Source organism: Heterocephalus glaber, unplaced genomic scaffold, assembly GCF_053883595.1.
Source record: "Heterocephalus glaber isolate CG9 unplaced genomic scaffold, H.glaber_assembly_v1.0 deba00001429, whole genome shotgun sequence".
NCBI lineage: Eukaryota > Metazoa > Chordata > Mammalia > Rodentia > Bathyergidae > Heterocephalus > Heterocephalus glaber.
This window is the reverse complement of record NW_028258294.1, coordinates 17,726,277-17,744,085: the sequence shown is the minus strand read 5'-3', so window position 1 is coordinate 17,744,085 and position 17,809 is coordinate 17,726,277. Positions and strand designations below refer to the sequence as shown.

The 17,809-nt window shown below is 36.4% G+C and overlaps 1 pseudogene; it reads left to right on the top strand.

Annotated features, from left to right (window-relative positions):
* Positions 1–1,919: 1,919 nt before the first annotated feature.
* On the top strand, positions 1,920–3,042 carry LOC101721845 (nucleoporin NUP35 pseudogene; annotated as a pseudogene).
* The last annotated feature ends 14,767 nt before the right edge of the window (positions 3,043–17,809 follow it).

Sequence of the window (17,809 nt, the reverse complement as noted above, 5' to 3'; positions counted from 1 at the left end):
AGCTCAGAACAATGGCCTTTACAACCCGTGGTGCCTCTGTAGCGTGGAGCCAGGTAGTGGCACAGCCAGGAGGCCAGTGGTGGTGGTGGGGACTAGGGGTCTGCAGGTGCTGGTGGCTAAGCTGGTGGCTTGGGGGTGGCGCAAGGCCAGGATGAAGCAGGACTCCACAGGGCTGGCCGAGATCCTCACCTCTCTTCAAATTCTTATATGATAGAATCCAAAGGAATAATACAAAATGTCCATTGTTTCTATTCTGTCTCCCCACCAAATGTGTAAACTCTTAAAATCATTTGTTTGCATTCTAATCAATGGTACATTTTAGGTATACAATATAATAACATTCATCATTGGAAATTTACACCTTTACATAGTCTCTCTTGGTTCTTATTTTTCACCCTTGCCCAGCCCTCCCTTCAACCCCTCCAGTCCTCCCTATTTACAAAGATTTTGTTCCTATTTTTCCAATTTCTCATATTAATCCCATTCCCTTCTATCCTTTCCCCTAGCCCTCCCACTTCCTTCCCCTTTGCCCTTTTTCTTCCTATTTCACATGACCTATTATACATTTAGTCCTTGTTTGCATAAGGCATTTTAAATTTCCCTTTTTTGAATATAGGCAAAATAGTTTTGTCTGATCTGAGAATTTGTAACACTGAATAAAATATTGCATTTTTGAGAAGGGGCTGACTCATGAAGAATTAGAAGGCCACCTTGCTACCTCATGCTTTGCTAGATCTGCTTGGCTCTCCTTTCCTTGGGTTAGGCAGGATGAACAATTGTAGGGGAGCACCATCTTTAGTTTGAGCAAGATTTTGGAAGATATGAAAAACAGACTGGGGAGATTTAAGACCCAACTTTTTTATTTTTATAGCAGAAAACTGAGACCTGAACATGGTTAGCAATTTGCCCAAGAAGATAGGGATGTCTCTTGATTCCTCTTAGCTTAGGACTTATTACTGTATTGAATTTATTTTACTTATGCTTCCACTGATTCTGTGTTCACTTTTGGAGGTGGGCATGGGGTCTGGTTATGCTGTTCAGACTAGCCCAGACTCCTGAACTCAAGCAATCCTTCTGCCTTAGTTGCCCAAGTAGGTGGGACTACAGGCACAAACCACCATTCCTGTCTGGTTTTGTTTTTCAAAGGGGAAATTATTGGTACAGATTGGAGGAAGAACATTCCTACAAATGATGGTTCATAGCATCAGAGGCTCATGGTTGGGAACCAGTGTTTACTGTGATGAGAGATGTTGTAGCCTTCTTGGACGCACACACATCTGAAATTAGTGCTGTGCTGCCTTTTGTTGTAATACAAAGTTTACTCAGTCTTTGACTTTAAAAGTGCAGTGACCCAAGGCCAGAAAAGATGAAAATATTTATTTTAGCATTGTATTATAAATAGAAGTTAATTCCATTCTTTTTGAAGTTTAAAATAGTACTACATTTTAATACATTTCTAATTATGAAATATTTGACCACAAAAATCTAGCTTTTTATAATTAACAGATTTCATGTTCGAGTCAGGATTTTAGAATGAAAGGAACTCATTTATATCAGTGGTTGTATCCTTTTTATGATTATAGCCTGCTGTGTCTATCTTAAAAATTTCTACCCTGTTTTCTAGGAGAATGTATATGTTCACATTATTGTGTGTGTGCACACACATGTGTGTGTGTGGTGTGTGTATATATATATATATGTATATATATATATTTTTTGGTACTAGGAATTGAACTCAGGACCTTGTGTTTGTGAGCCAGGTGCAATGCCACTGAGCTAAATCCACGGCCGTGTGTTTATATTTTTAAAACAACCTCACTTAGAAGGTGGGGTCCTCGTCTACTATATGCAGAGCCCCCTGGCTGCCCGCATGTTAAACTGACACCAAATCTCTTTGTCATTCATCATTGTTCACCCTAGGATCTGAACCCATGATGCTTGGTTCACCCACATCTCCAAAGCCAGGCATGAATGGCCAGTTTTTACCTGAATTCCTAATGGACGATTTGCCAGCTCCAGTGACTCCACAACCTTGCTCAGTTAGTGGCTCTTCAGTGGGAGTGATGGAAATGAGGTCACCTTTACTCGTTGGTGGATCACCACCACAACCAGTCATACTGGCTCACAAAGATAAAAGTGGAGCTCCACCAGTTAGAAGTATATATGATGACATTTCCAGCCCAGGCCTTGGATCTTCACCTTTTACTTCAAGAAGACAGACAAACATTTCAGTAATACAGAGTCCTCTTTTTGGAGTTATAACTACTACTCCTGGATCAGGGCAGAGTGTGTTTAGTCCAGCAAATATTGGTCCAGCAAATATTGGTCAACCAAGAAAGGTGACACTGTCTCCTGCCCAGTTGGATCCTTTCTATACTCAAAAGATTCTTTGACCTCAGAAGATCACCTTGATGACACGTGGGTAACTGTGTTTGGGTTTCCTCAAGCATCTGCTTCCTATATATTATTACAGTTTGCACAATATGGAAATATATCTTAAAACATGTGATGTCTAACACAGGAAATTGGATGCACATTCGTTATCAATTTAAACTGCAGGCCCGGAAAGCATTAAGCAAAGATGGGAGAATATTTGGAGAATCCATCAGGATTGGTATAAAACCATGTATAGACAAAAGTGTTATGGAAAACAGTGGCAGAGGTGCTTTGTCATCTTCATCTCTAGCCTTTACACCACCAATCAAAACATTAGGTGCACCAACGCAACCTGGAAGTAAGCCTAGGAATTCTACTATGAAACCTTTTGCTACAGCATACAAAGCTTCTACTAGTGACTACCAGGTTATTTTTGACAGACAGACACCAAAAAAAGATGAAAGTCTTGTATCCAAAGCAATGGAGTACATGTTCGGCTGGTAGTATAATAGGAACTAAGAACTCAGCTACCAAGGAGGAGGTTGCTACACTAAAAGCAGCTCCCTGAGCACTGTCAGTTTCCTTTGGTTAGTTGTATAACCACTCAGGGCAGTGCTGGCTAGCCGTCTCATACTTCTTCTAGAAGCATTTTTTTTTTTTTTTTAAGGATACAGCCTGTTACTAACTTGCATTTTAAAAGATGCTTGTGATACATTTTGAAGAAAACTAAAAATCCCAGTAGATTGGATTTTGTGCTTTCTGTGATAGTGCATGCTGACACACAAAAACCAGCATTGATTACTGTAAATTAAATGATTGGACCTGTGGTGAGGCTCCATGGTCTTTGTGAGAAGGTGGGTGAATTTCATGAAGTTGCTTGTATCAAGGCACAATGATTATAATTAGTAGTTTGAATTATGGTCTTTTAGATAGTATTTAATATTTTAATTATCTTTGTATATGTCCTGTCTTGAATTATCATCCTTTTAACTTCATCTCCCTAATGGGTGTATAATTTAATCTTGTTATGGTACTGAGTAGTATTTTTCTGATTCTAGTGTTACACACCTTTCCTTGTGCTGTACTGGCTATTTATCATCTTCTTGTGTCTACTTTTTTCTTTTTTCAGTAAATTCTTTTATTGGTACATTGTAGGTATACAACATAATTACATTTCTCTTTGGGAATTGTACCTTTACATAATGCATCTTGGTTCTTATTTTTCCCCATTCCTAGCCCTCCCTTCATGCCCTCCACCCTTCCCTATTTACAAAGACTTTATTTCCATTTTCTCCATTTCCTATCATTTTTCGTTTCCCTTCTTTCCTTTCTCCTACCCCTCCCACTACCCCTACCCCTTTGAAACTTTTCTTCCTAGTTTGCACTATCGATTATTCATTCTAATCATTGGTACATTTAAGGTACACAATATAATGACATTCATCATTGGAAATTTGCACCTTTACATAGTCTCTCTTGGTTCTTATTTTTCACCCTTGCCCAGCCCTCCCTTCAACCCCTCCAGCCCTCCCTATTTACAAAGATTTTGTTCCTATTTTTCCATTTTCTCATATTAGTCCCATTCCTTTCTTTTCCCCTAGCCCTCCCACTTCCTTCCCCTTTGCCCTGTTTCTTCCTATTTCACATGACCTATTATACATTTAGTCCTTATTTACACTTTCAGTTTCTCACACCAGAGAAACTATTCGGTATTTATACATGTGTGTCCTATTTATTTCACTTAAGAGTATCACCTCAATGTGCATCCACTTAGCTATAAATGTCTCTAATTTCTCATTTTTTATGGCTGAGTAGTACTCCATTTTATAAAAAACCACATTTTCTTTATGCACTCTCCAGTTGATGGGCATTTGGGCTGTTTCCAAGTTTTAGCTATCACAAACTGTGCTGCTATGAACATGGGTGCACATATATCACTGTGGTATGATTCTTTTAATTCTTTGGGGAAGATCCCCAGCAGTGGAATAGCAGGGTCAAATGGGACTTCCAGTCCTAGTTCTTTGAGGTATCTCCATACTGATTTCCACAGAGTTTGCACCAGTCTACACTCCCACCAGCAGTGGAGCAGGGTTTCTCTTTCCCCACAGCCCCACCAGCATTTGTTATTGGTTGATTTCGTGATAGCAGCCATTCTTTCTGGAGTAAGGTGGAATCTCAGTGTTGTTTTCATTTGCATCTCTCGAATGACCAGTGATGTTGAACATTTTTTCATGTATTTATTTGCTATTTCTACTTCTTTGTCTGAGAAATGTCTGTTCATTTCAGATGCTCGTTTTTGGATTGGGTCTTTAAATTTGGGAGGTCTGATCTTTTTATGTTCTTTATAGATTCGAGATAGTAGACTTTTGTCTGAGGAAGAGCAGGTGAAGATTTTTTCCCACATTGTAGGTTGCCTCTTCACACTGCTGGTGGTTTCTCTTGCTGTGCAGAAGCCTTTTAATAAGAAGAGATCCCACTTGTTGATTGTTTGTGCTAGTTCACGGGCAACTGTGTCTACTTTTTAATTGGGTTGTTCATTAATGACCTGTAAGAGTTCTTTATATGTTCTGGTCATAGGTTATATGCATTATAAATGTGGTCTGTTTAAGGACTACTTTTCATTTTAACAATGTCATTTAAGGTTCTAAATTTTGATGGAATCTCACTTATCAATTTTTTTCTTTTATACATCATGTTTTGTATGTCCTAGGAAATTCTTGCCTACCCTAAATTCATAAGCATTTTCCCTTATAATTTCTTCTTAAAGTTTTATAGTTTTAGTCTTTCATATCTAGGTTCATAGACCCTATCAAGTTTTTTTTATGCATGAAAATAAAGGGTTGAGGTTAATTTTTTATATATGGATACCAGGTGTTCTAGTGCCATTTGATGAATACACTATCTTTTCCTCTGCTCTTGGACTGAGTTTATGTTCTATAAAATGTTATCGTTAAATAATCTTTCAAAACTCAGTGGAACATATATGTGTGGTTCTACTTCTAGATTCTCTGCTTTATTCCAATGATCTATATATCTTTCCTTATTCCAACAGTGCCTTGATTCCTGTAGCTTTAGAGGAAGTCTTAAAATTAGGTACTAAATATCTTCCAGCACTGGTGTTTTTTTCTTCTTCTTTTTACTTTTGTAGGTCCTTTGTACTCCTACATAACTTTTAAACTTCAATATCCAATTCTTCATTTCTAGCAAGTATACATAGACCTGAATTTTTATATATACCTTGTATTTTCTAATCCTGCTAAATTCAGGTACAAGTTCTAGGGGCTCGTAGAGATTTCTTAGTATTTTCTCTGTAGATGATCATTTCATCTACATATAAAGATTTGACTTCTACCTTGCCTAATTGTGTCATTTTATTGCCAGACTATTTTGGTTTGGGCCTATGTTTCAAAGTTTAATGGACAGATGAAGAGTAGGCATATCTGCCCTTGTTCCCCACCTTAGGGAGAAAGCATTGTATCTTCTCCATTCATATAAGTGTTTTTTGCTGGAAGTATGGAGTACATGTCTGTGATCTGTTGAGAAGATTCTGTTCTACTTCTAGTCTCCTGATAGCTTTTACCATGAACAGCTGTAGAATTTAGTCCAATAGTTTTTTCTGCAACTCCTGGCAGGATCGTATGGCTTTTTCCTTTCCTCTGTTAAAGTGATGACTTTTAGGGGTGGATCTTCCAATGCTGAACCAACACTGCCATCCCTATAATAAAACCACTTTCTACATACGGCCAGATCTGACTTCTAATAGTTTTGTTAAACAAATTTCTATCTATGTTCATACTTTTTTCTTCTATTATCTTTATCCAGTTTTAGGATTAGTACAATGTTGATTTCTTAAAATGAGGGAGAAGTTTTCCTTCTTTTTTCTGCTTTAAATATTTGGTATAAGTTATCAGTTAAAATGTATATGAGCTTGCTGTTGTCATATAAGTAGGTTTTCAAGCTAGGAATATACTTTCTTTAATAGGTGCTATTCAAATTTTATATTTCCTCCAGAGTTAGTTTCATTAATTTGTCTTCCAAGGTACTTCTTAGAAGTTGTCAAATTTATTTCAAAAAAGATTTTTGTAATATGCTTTCTATATCCTTTTAAATGCTGTAAAATCTGTGGCAATGTCTTCTAGATCTTGATATTATAATTTAAAAAATGTATAATTGCTATTGTGTAATAGAAAGAAAAGCTCTAAAGGAGCAGGGGAAATGGGAGGGGTGGGGGAAAGGAAAGAAAGGAAAAGAAAAAATATGAGAAAAAGAAAAAAATGGAAACAAAGTCTTTGAAAATAGGGAAAGGTGGAGGGGGTGAAGGGAGCATAGGGGAAGGGGAAAAAATAAGAATCAAGATACTCATGTAATGGTACAAGACTCCAGTGATGACTGTAACTGTATTTTATACCTAAAATTTACCAATAAACTTAATGGGAAAAAAAGTACCTACAACTATGGAATTTATGTTATTATATAGGAACACCACCCAAACTTAAATTTTTTTTTTTTTTTTTTTTTTTTTGGTTCTGGGGATCGAACTCAGGATCTTGTGCTTGCAAGGCAGGCAGCAGAATCACTGAGCTAAACCCTGACCCCGAAACCTCAACTCTTAATTTACCTACACATTTTTCAGTAGCACTTAAAATAATTGTATCTACTTTAGAATTTTATCAGGCACAAAATTTGTCACTACCTATGGAGACAAAGCTAATACATACAGAAATTGGAGAGTACTGATTTGTTATACCATGCATATATTTGTGTTCTCATAAGGACACACTGAAGCTTGATTTGTTGTCCCAACTTATGTAACTCACCAGAGGCTGATCTGGGCATCAACTTGGGCAGCTGGGCTACAGAGTTTGTGCTCTTCACCATGGCAAAACTCTACCTCTTAAAGAAAAGATCAGTGCTAGTGCACAGCAAAGTAATTATCAACAACTAAAATACACTGCACATTTCAAAATGCTACAAGGATTTTGAAAGGTTTTACCATAAATGGTGAATGTTTGAAGAAATAGATATGTTCATCTAAACATTACACAATGTATACATGTATTGAAACATCACATAACTCCATTAATATGTATAATTTTATGCTTTTATGTATCAATTATAGTAAGTATAAGAATAATTTTTGAAAATCAGTGTGAGGAGTGATGATGGAAGCTGTTGGTGCTGACACCAAAAAGGAGAAGAGACAAGGTAGAAAAGGTGGACTTTTTGAATTTTTATTTTTCAGTTTTTTTTTATTCTTAAATTTTTTATTGGTACATTTTAGGTATACAATACGTTTACATTTGTCATTGGGTGCTTGTACCTGTACATGATGTTTTTTGGTTCTTATTTTTTCCCTATTACCTGTGTCCCTTCCTCCCCTCCATCCTTCCATATTTACATGGACATCACTTCCATTTTTTTTCTTTTCTCATAATTTTTCCTTTCCCTTCTTTTCTTTCCCCTTCCCCTCCCATTACCCCTACCCCTTTGGACTTTTCTTCCTATTTCAAATTATCAATTATTCATTTTAATCATTTTAACCCCTATTTACAATTTCAGTTTCTCATACTAGAGAAACTATTTGGTGTTTACATGTGTGTCCTATTTATTTCACTTAATAGTATGACCTCAATGTGCATCCATTTAACTATAAATGACTCTAGTTTCTCATTCTTTATGGCTGAGTAGTACTCCATTTTATAAAAAAACACATCTTCTTTGTCCAATTTCCAGTTGCTGGGGACTTGGGCTGTTCCCAAGCTTTAGCTATTACAAACTGTGCCACTATAAACATGGGTGCACATATATCGCTGTGGTATGATTCTTTTAATTCTTTTGGGAAGATACCCAGCAGGGGAACAGCTGGGTCAAATGGGACCTCTAGTCCTAGTTCTTTGAGGTATCTTCATACTAATTTCCACAGTGGTTGCATCAGCCTGCACTCCCACCAACAATGGAGATGGGTTCCCTTCTCCCCACACCCCCTCCAGCATTTGTTGTTGGTTTATTTTTTGATAGCAGCCATTCTTTCTGGGGTGAGCTGGAATCTCAGTGTTGTTTTCATTTGTATCTCTTGAGTGACCAGTGATGTTGAACATTTTTTCATATATTTATTTGCTGCTTTTACCTCTTTGTGTGAGAAATATCTGTTCATTTCAGATGCTCATTTTTGAATTCAGTCTTTGAATTTGTGGGGAGGGTCTGATATTTTTCAGTTCTTTATATATTCTAGATAGTAGTCCTTTGTCTGAGGTACAGCTGCTAAAATTTTTTTCCCACATTGTAGGTTGTCTCTTAGGTCTGTTGGTGGTTTCTTTTGCAGTACAGGAGCTTTTTAATAAGATGAGATACCAGTTGTTGATTCTTTGTGCTAGTTCCTGTGGTACTGAGGTTTTGTTCATAAGTCTTTTCCTATGGCAGTGTCTTCAAGAGTTCTACTTAACTTATCTTCCAGCAAGTTTATGTTTCTGGTTTAATATTTAGTTCTTTAATCCACTTTGATCTTAGTTTAGTGCATTGTGATAGGTATGGGTCTAGTTTTAATCTTTGGCAGGTTGAAATCTAGTTTTTCCAACACCATTTATTAAATAGGCTATCTTTCCTTCAGTGATGGTGGTTGGCTCCTTTGTCAAAGATGAAGTGCCTGAATATGTCTGGAGTTGTTTATGCATCTTCTAATCTATTCCACTGATGTTCAGGTCTGTTCTTTTGCCAGTACCATGCTATTTTTACCACAGTAGCTTTATAGTATAGTTTCAAGTTGGGGATTGTGATTCCCCCTGCCATGTCTCTGTTGCTTAGAATTGCTTTTGCGATTCTAGGTCTCTTCTGGTTCCAAATGAATTTTTGGATTTTTTTCTGTAGTTCTGTGAAGTATAGTATTGGAATTTCAATCAGGATTGCATTAAACTTACATAGTAGTTTTGGAAGTATGGCCATTTTCACTATATTGGTTCTTCCTGCCCAGGAGCAAGGGATATCTTTCCATTTTCTTATATCCTCTTCGATCTCTTTTTTCAGAGTGCTGTAATTTTCAGTGTAGAGGTCTTTTGCTTTCTTTCTTAGATTGATTCCTAGATATTTCAGTTTTTTGGATGCAACTGTGAAAGGAATTGTTTCCCTAATTTCTATCTCAGTGAGTCTATTATTTGTGTACAGGAAGTCTATTGTTTTTTGAGTGTTGACCTTGTATCGAGCTACTCTACTGAATCTGTCAATTAAGTCTAGAAGTCTTTTGGTGGAGTTTTTTGGGTCTTCTATGTAAAGTATCATATCATCAGCAAATAATGACTGTTTAACTTCTTCCTTTCCTATCTTTATTCCTTTCATTTCTTTCTGCTTTCTAATTGCTGTGGCTAATGTTTCCAGAACTATATTGAACAAGAGTGGTGATAGTGAGCATTCTTGTCTTGTTCCTGGTTTTAGCATGAAAGTTTTCAGTTTTTGACCATTTAGTATGATGTTGGCTGTTGGTTTTTTTATAGATAGCCTTAATCAGGTTGAGATAAAGACCTTCTATTCCAATTTTCTGTATGGCTTTTTTTTTTTTATCATGAATGGGTGTTCGATTTTGTTGAATGCCCTTTCTGCATCTATTTAGATGATCATATGGTTTTCATCCTTGACTCTGTTAATATAGTGTATTACATTTTTTGATTTACGAATGTTGAACCATCCTTGCATCCCTGTGATAAATCCGACTTGGTCAGGGTGTGTGATCGTCTTGATGACCCTCTGTATTCTGTTTGCCAGTATCTTGTTGAGGATTTTTGCATCTGTGTTCATTAGGGAGATTGGTCTGTAGTTCTCTTTTTGGGTTGGGTCTTTCCCTGGTTTTGGAATCAAAGTAACACTTGCTTCCAGGAATGAGTTTGGAAGCCTTGCTTCCCTTTTAATTTCCTTGATGAGTTTAGAGAGCAATGACATTAGTTCTTCTTTAAATGTCTTGTAGAATTCAACAGTGAAGCCTTCAGGACCTGGGCTTTTCTTTGTTGGTAAATTTTTTGTTACATTTTCAATTTCACTCATTGTAATTGGGGTGTTTAGAATTTCTATATTTTCTTCATTTAACTTTGTCAATTTGCATGTATCTAGGAATCTGTCCATTTCTTCTGTGTTTTCCATTTTATTAGAGTACAGGTTCTCAAAGTAGGTGTTGATGATCCTCTGGATTTCTGTTGGATCTGTTGTGACTTCACCTTTTTCATTCATAAGTGCATGGATTTGTGCCTTTTCTTTCCTTTTTTGATAAGGTTGGCTAAAGGTTTATTGATTTTATTTATTCTTTCAAAAAACCAACTCTTTGATTCATTGATTTTTTGTATCGTTCTCTTAGTCTCTACTGCATTGATTTCTGCTCGTATCTTTATAATTTCCTCTCTTGTATGAGCTTTGGATTTCTTTTTCTAGGAGCTTGAGGTTCTGCATTAGGTTATTTATTTGAGTTCGCTCTGTTTTCGTTATAAGGGCATTCACTGCTATGAATTTCCCACTTAGAACTGCTTTCATTGTGTCCCATAGATTCCCGTATTTTGCACTGGCATTACCATTTACTTGTAGAAACTGTTTAATTTCTTCTGTGACCCATTGGTTGTTCAGGAGGGTGTTATTCAGTTTCCATGTGTTTGTGGGGGTTTTGTGGTTTCTTATGTTATTGATCTCCAATTTTATTGCACTATGGTTTGATAATATACAGGGGGTAACTTCAGTTCTTTTACATTTACTGAGACATGTCCTATGAGGTAGCATGTGGTCTGTTCTGGAGAATAACCCTTGTGCAGCTGAACAGGATGTGTATTCCAATTTTGTGGGATGGAACAGTCTGTAAACATCTATTAAGTTCATTTGTTCAATAGCTTGGATCAGTTCTAGAATTTTGTTTTTAATTTTTTGTCGAGATGATCTGTATATTTGTGATAGCGGTGTATTGAGGTCCCGCACTATAATTGTGTTACTGCTTATTTTGTTTTTCATGACAATTAATATTTGTTTTGTATAGTTAGGAGCATTTGTATTTGGTGCATATATATTTATGATTGTCATCTCTTCATCTTGGATTGTTCCTTTCACAAGAATGTAGTGACCATCTTTGTCTCTCTTAATTGGTTTTGGTTTGAAATCTACTTTGTCTGCAAATAAGATTGCTACCCCTGCTTTTTTCTGCATTCCTGTGGTGTGGAGAACTGTTTTCCATCCTTTTACTTTCAGTCTATGAATTTCTTTTTGAGTTAGGTGTGTTTCTTGTATACAGAATATTGTTGCATTTTGCTTCTTAATCCATTCTGCCAGTCTATTTCATTTGATTGGTGAATTGAGGCCATTAACATTTATGGTTATAATTGATAGATATTGATTCATACTTGTCATGATGTTTTACTTTTGTTGGCTCTTTTATTTATTTTCTCCCTTTCCTTTTAGTTTCTTACCTTGCCTGGTGGCTTCCCTCTTTTGGACCTCATGGAGTTGTGACCTTCATTGCTTTTTTCTAGGATATTGTTTAGAATTGTTTGGAGTGCTAGTTTGGTGTTCATGAAATTTCTCAGATGTTCTTTGTTATGGAAGTATCTAATTTCCCCATCAATTTTCAAAGACAACTTTGCAGGATACAACAGTCTAGGTTGGAAGTTATTTTCTTTTAGGGCTTGAAATACTTCACTCCAAGCTCTCCTTGACTTGAGGGTTTGTGTTGAGAAGTCTGCTGTGATTCTAATGGGCTTTCCTTTGCAGTTATTTGTTTCTTTTCTCTGCCTATAGGATTTTGCTCTTCTGTTGGGTTTCTGGGATCTTGACTACTATATGTCTAGGTGTAGATTTTTTTTTTGATTGTGGCTATTTGGAGTTCTATATTCCTCACTTATCTGTATGTCCAATTTTCTACCTCTGTCTGGGAAGTTTTCCACTATTACTTCTGTGAACAGTTTTTTTTTTATGTCAGTTGTACTTTCTCCTGTTTTTTCATGGACTCCTATCGGTCTTATATTATTCTTCTTTGCATCGTCTAGCAGCTGCTGGATTGATTTCTCGTGGCCCCTTACTATTTTTAAGTAATCTCTGTTTTCACGGTAGTCTTCTATATCTGATATTCTGTCTTCAGATTCCCTTAATCTGCTGTGAATATTTTCAATGGAGCTTTTAATCTCCCGAATATCTGTTTGAATCTGCTTCATGGATTTCATTTCTTTCTTATGCTGGGAATTCATGGCTTCCAAAATGTTTCTGAGCTCATCAATTATTTTTTCTGTTTCTGTTCTAGAGCCTCTAATCATGTCTTTCAGTCTGCTCACCATCTCTGTAGTTATCTAGGAGATTATTTCTGCTTTGAATTCTTCTAGAACCTCATTCATCTGTTTTGTTCCCTCCTGTACTATCAGTTCAGGGTGTCCAGGTGGTTGATTATCAGAGTTTTCCACCTCGTTTCCCCCAGAGTTTACCCTTGGTGTGGTGGAAGTCTGAGTTTGTGCCTTGTTTAAATATCTTCTCATTTTTGTGTTTGGTACTGTCCTTGGTTTAACTCCTGGGTTGATACTTTGAAATTGCTTATTTTAAGTATCTTTCTTGCTTGTAATTAGAACCCTTATGGAATGATTGCTTCTCAGAGGTGTCTTCCAAATATAGCTGGTCTTTAGGTTTTGAGTCTCTAATGCCTCTGAGACTATCTCATTTTCATTATACCAGGAAAGACCACTGAGTAGATCAATAACAACACCTTAGCTCAAGTGATACAATCTACAACACCATAGCATCAAGTACATCTTAGAAAATGACATTTTGTGGTAGTTATTAATCTATCACCTTTAACTTTGTGAATTAATTCAATATCGAGGACCAACCCAAGATATGTTTATAGTGAATAAACTGTTCAATATAGCAACTTTACCCTTCAATATGGGGAGTTAGAAGGAGTTGGGGAGGGAGGGGCAAATAGGTAGAAGGATAAGGGAAGGTTAGCAGTGAGGCCAGAGGACAAGGGTGAGAGAAGGAAAAAGAAAAGAAAAAGAAGAAATCCAAATTAGGGCCAGAACAGGATCAAAAAGTGAGATGAAGAACAATGTGTGACAGCAAGAGAGGGAGTGTGAGAGTGAGGGAATGGAAAGAGAAAAGAAAGAAGAAGGAAAAAAAACAGAAGAGAAAAACAAAAATTTGCAAACAGTGGGAAAAAAATTAAAAATAAGAGAAAAAAATAAACCAATAATACTAATTTTGGAAATAAAAAATAAAAATGAAAATTAAGGGCCTCCTTCAGGGTATGTCTCTGCTGTCACAATAGACAATGTGGGCAGCAGTGTGCAGATATAAGTCAATCAGTCTCAGGAAGCCAGTCGCAGACCTATGCGATTCAGGCCTGTCCTCCTATAGGGTTGAACTCTGCAAGGCTCTACTGCAGGTTCCAGCTGCCCTTCCCCTGAAGATAGTCCAGGTTCTGATGGGAGGTGATGATCCCTCCAACTTCCCCAGTATGGTGGTCTGGTGTCCCCTGTATCTTTGTAGTGTGGAGCCAGGTGGCAGTACAGCCAAGAGGCCAGAGGAGCATGGCAGTGAGGGTGGGATGGAATGGGGGTCCTGCAGGCACCTGTGTGGCTAAATGAATCACTGCCATGTGTGCAAGCTGGATGGGGTGGGTTCCCTGTGACCTGGAACCTCTCTCAGGTGTCTGCCAATGTGCCTGGTGTGAGCTGGATAGGCTGAAATAGTGAAGTTTTTGATGTCTCAGAGCATGGACAGGCTTCAGAAGGAACTTACATGGCTTATAGTAATGTAGACAGAGGAGTAATGAATACCCAATCTTCTCCCTGGCTTTCTGTTTCCTGGCTTTCCATTAATGTAACTCACAGTTTCATTAGTTCTAGGGATAAAGCATTGACTGACCTTCACTCTCTCTAGTGTCTTTCTCCAACCATACACTGATACTCCCCTGGAATTTCTCCTAGCGTCCCAGCTCAGTGTGTCTCACAGGGAGCTCTGTGCTCTTTCTGCCCTGCTTGATGTCTCTGGGACTCCAACTTTTGTTAGATGACTGGAGGAGAGGGATGGTGTTAGGAAGGTCTAAAGCACCACAAACATGCAAAATTAAAAATAGCAATGCCTCTCCTTTTTTGTTATGATGTCCTTTTTTTTTCAAGTCATAAAAGAAAGTATAACTTTTTTTGACCAACAGTATTACATTCTTGTACCTTGTCCTATCATTGCCTCTGAAAAAATGCATCTTCACAGTCTTCCTATTAGGATAAATTTTATGTATTATTTAAAAATACAAATTCTATTTCTTTTTCCAGTTTCACACTGAAAATTCTTATGATATTACACCAAGTCTGTTTATTGAAAACACTGAAAAACAATTGCTTCATTTAGTTGGTTTTTAGTTGAGAAATAATAATTAAATATACTTAATAGGGTATAGTGTGATAATTTAATAAATGTATGGAATGAGTAATGATCAAGTCAGGTATAGTGGACCCTTGACTTATGAACTCAGTTTGTTCCCAAGGGCTGATTGAAACTCAAGTTGGTCAATTGAAGGCTCAGACTTCCTTACGCAGCTTTCAGTCTCTCTCCTGTATACAGGTAGATCTCAGTGTCCTTAGAGAGACATTGGCCCAGGATGAAAGGATGTTGTAATGTTCCTTTCAGAACTCTTTAAGGGCTGAATCTGTATCTGAGACCATCCAGAAGCACAAGCAGCTGGCATTTGAGTCATAATTAAAGACTTTGGTTGTAAGTTAAAACTAAAATTTTGGTCATAACCCAAGTTGTTCATATGTTAGTCCAGTCTTAACTCCAGGGTCTACTGTAATTAATATTTTCATGTTGGGAACATTTGAACTCTTTTCTTCTAGTTAATTTGAGATATACAATAAGTCATTGTAAACTATAGACACCCTACTATGTGTGCTATGAGAAGACTAGAATTTATTCCTCTTCTCTAACGGTTTTGCTACATTCTATCAACCTTTCTGTACACTCACACCCTCCTTAGACTTTAGTGACTGCTATTCCACTCTTCTCTAAGATCAACATTTTATCTTCCACATATAAATTGGAAGATACAGTATTTGTCTTTCTGGCTTCCTCATTTCCTTATCTCACACAATGTCCTCCAGTTCTATCCATGTTGCTGCAAATGTTAGGATTTATTTCTTCATTGTGGCTGAATAATATTCCATTGTATATATGCAACACATTTTCTTTATTCATTCATTGATGGACACTTTGCTTGATCCATATGTTGGCTATTGTAAATAATGTGACAATAAACATGAGAGTGCAGTATTTCTTTGACAAACTATTTCATTTCCTTTGGCTGTATAACTAGCAGTGGGATTGCTGACTCATATGATTGTTCTACATTTAATTTTTTGAGGAACTGCCATACTGTTTTCCATAATAGCTATGCTAATTTACATTCCTGCCAAGAGTGTATGACAGTTTCCTTTCTCTGAATCCTTTCCAGAATTTGTTATTTTTTTGTCTTTTTGATAATAGATATTCTGACTGGGGTAAGACAATAGCTCATTGTGGTTTTGATTTGCATTTCCCTGGTGAATACTGAATAGTTTTTCAAATACTTATTGCCTATTTACTAAACTGAATTTACAATGGGGATATTAGTGCTTGTCAGGGGTTTTAAATAATGTTACTTCAAAGGTCAAATTCAAAGTGACAAAGGATTGGTAAAGATGTATTAAAAATGGACACAAATTTTTTATAGCTTATTCTTTCTGTAAACTCTAAAATCTTTGTTAAAAGTCTATAAGATCATTTTCTTTCCAATTTACATTAGTTTTCTGTCTCTTCCACTGTAGTGTGCACCTACAGGTTAGAAGGTGTGTCTGTTATCTTATCCCCTCTGGCATGGTTACTGCCTTGTGTATATGAGTGGAAGGAATAGATGGATGAAGGATGTGAAGGGTAGGAGAGAAAAATTGACCTGCTTAGCAAAATTAACTTTCAAAGAACTTTATTTTGTTAATTTGTATATGAAAATGTTATGTCTTGCATACTTCAGTTTGATTTTTATTGAAAGGGTCTTGCTTAAGACTTTTGTTTGCAAAATTCCATGATCAACTTGAATTATTTTGAGGATGAGAATGTTTATTTTTCAGAATATGAAATGGAAACTTTCCAGATGTCTAAAGGAGGAGTTATAATATCTTTTAACTTTAAATTTAAAAATGTGAATATAGAAGAATCATAGACTGTAAATATTTTCTTATACTTAACAGAGTATTGCCCAAGCCCATAATTTTTGTTATTTAGTCTTGGAACAAATATTAAAGATTCCTTAAGATTGCTCATCTGCATAATATTATATATTTCAATCACTGTGAAGTTTAAATGAGAACTTTCAATTTAAAAAAGCTCAATGACTATTATAGGTACAAAAATTTCTCAATTCCTCTATTATGAAAATGAGAATATTATTGTTATGGCTTGTAACTAGATTTCCTCCCAAGGAAATTATGAGGCCTCATGAGGTCATAGGTGGGGCTTTTCAGAGGTGGCTGAATCTAGGGTGTTTGATGCTGAGATTAAGGATGTGATGCTGGGATTAACAGTGCAATGCTGGGATTTAAGGATGCTCCAACCTGGGTGTGAGTGCTACTCACCCTAAGGTAGCCTAGATGGAATATAAGGGACAGAAAGAGGGCTGCTGCCATTGCTTGCTGCTTGCTGTCTTCTGCCTGCCCTACTTTGCCATGTACTATTTCTCCTCTGCGATGCCCCTCTGCCATAATAACACTCTGCCTTGGAGCCTGCTGGCTTTGGACTGAAACTTCTACAAACTGTGAGCTGCAATAAGCCTTTTTTCCTTTAACTTCGGACATTGAGTATTTTGTCTCAGCAACGAGAAAATTAACTAAGACATTTATGTAATTACAACTTTTTGTAATATTTGATTTGATGCTTATGGGAATAAACTATGGGATGAATTGTGAAAACTTTAAAGAATTTAACAAATACGTGAATATGTGATAATAGCAAATATGTGATAATGTTGTCAACTGAATGATATTAACCATTCAAGGTAGTATGTAAACATGTGGGACCCAGAAATTTTCAGAAGTAGTGTTCTTTTTTCTAAAATCAAATCAAGGATATAAACTAGTTTGAGTGTTCAAAAGGGAGGATTAAATTTAGTTAAATACAAACATAAAATTAAGTGCAATCTATAGTTCAATAATGAAAGTAAGTCTTAAATTTAAAAATAGATGAAAAGTCATTTATGTTTGTAGGCATTTCTGTAACAGTTCACTTAGGTTTTGATTTCTCAACAGGAAGTTTTCTTTCCTTGTTTACTTTGAACAAACAGAAAATTCCATTTGCAATAGTGAATCTTTATAAATAGCTTTGTAATTGTTTCCAGCTTATGTTTTTTAAACGGGTACACCAGAATAATGAGAATTATTTGTATAACTTTTTTCATGTTTTTAGAGTT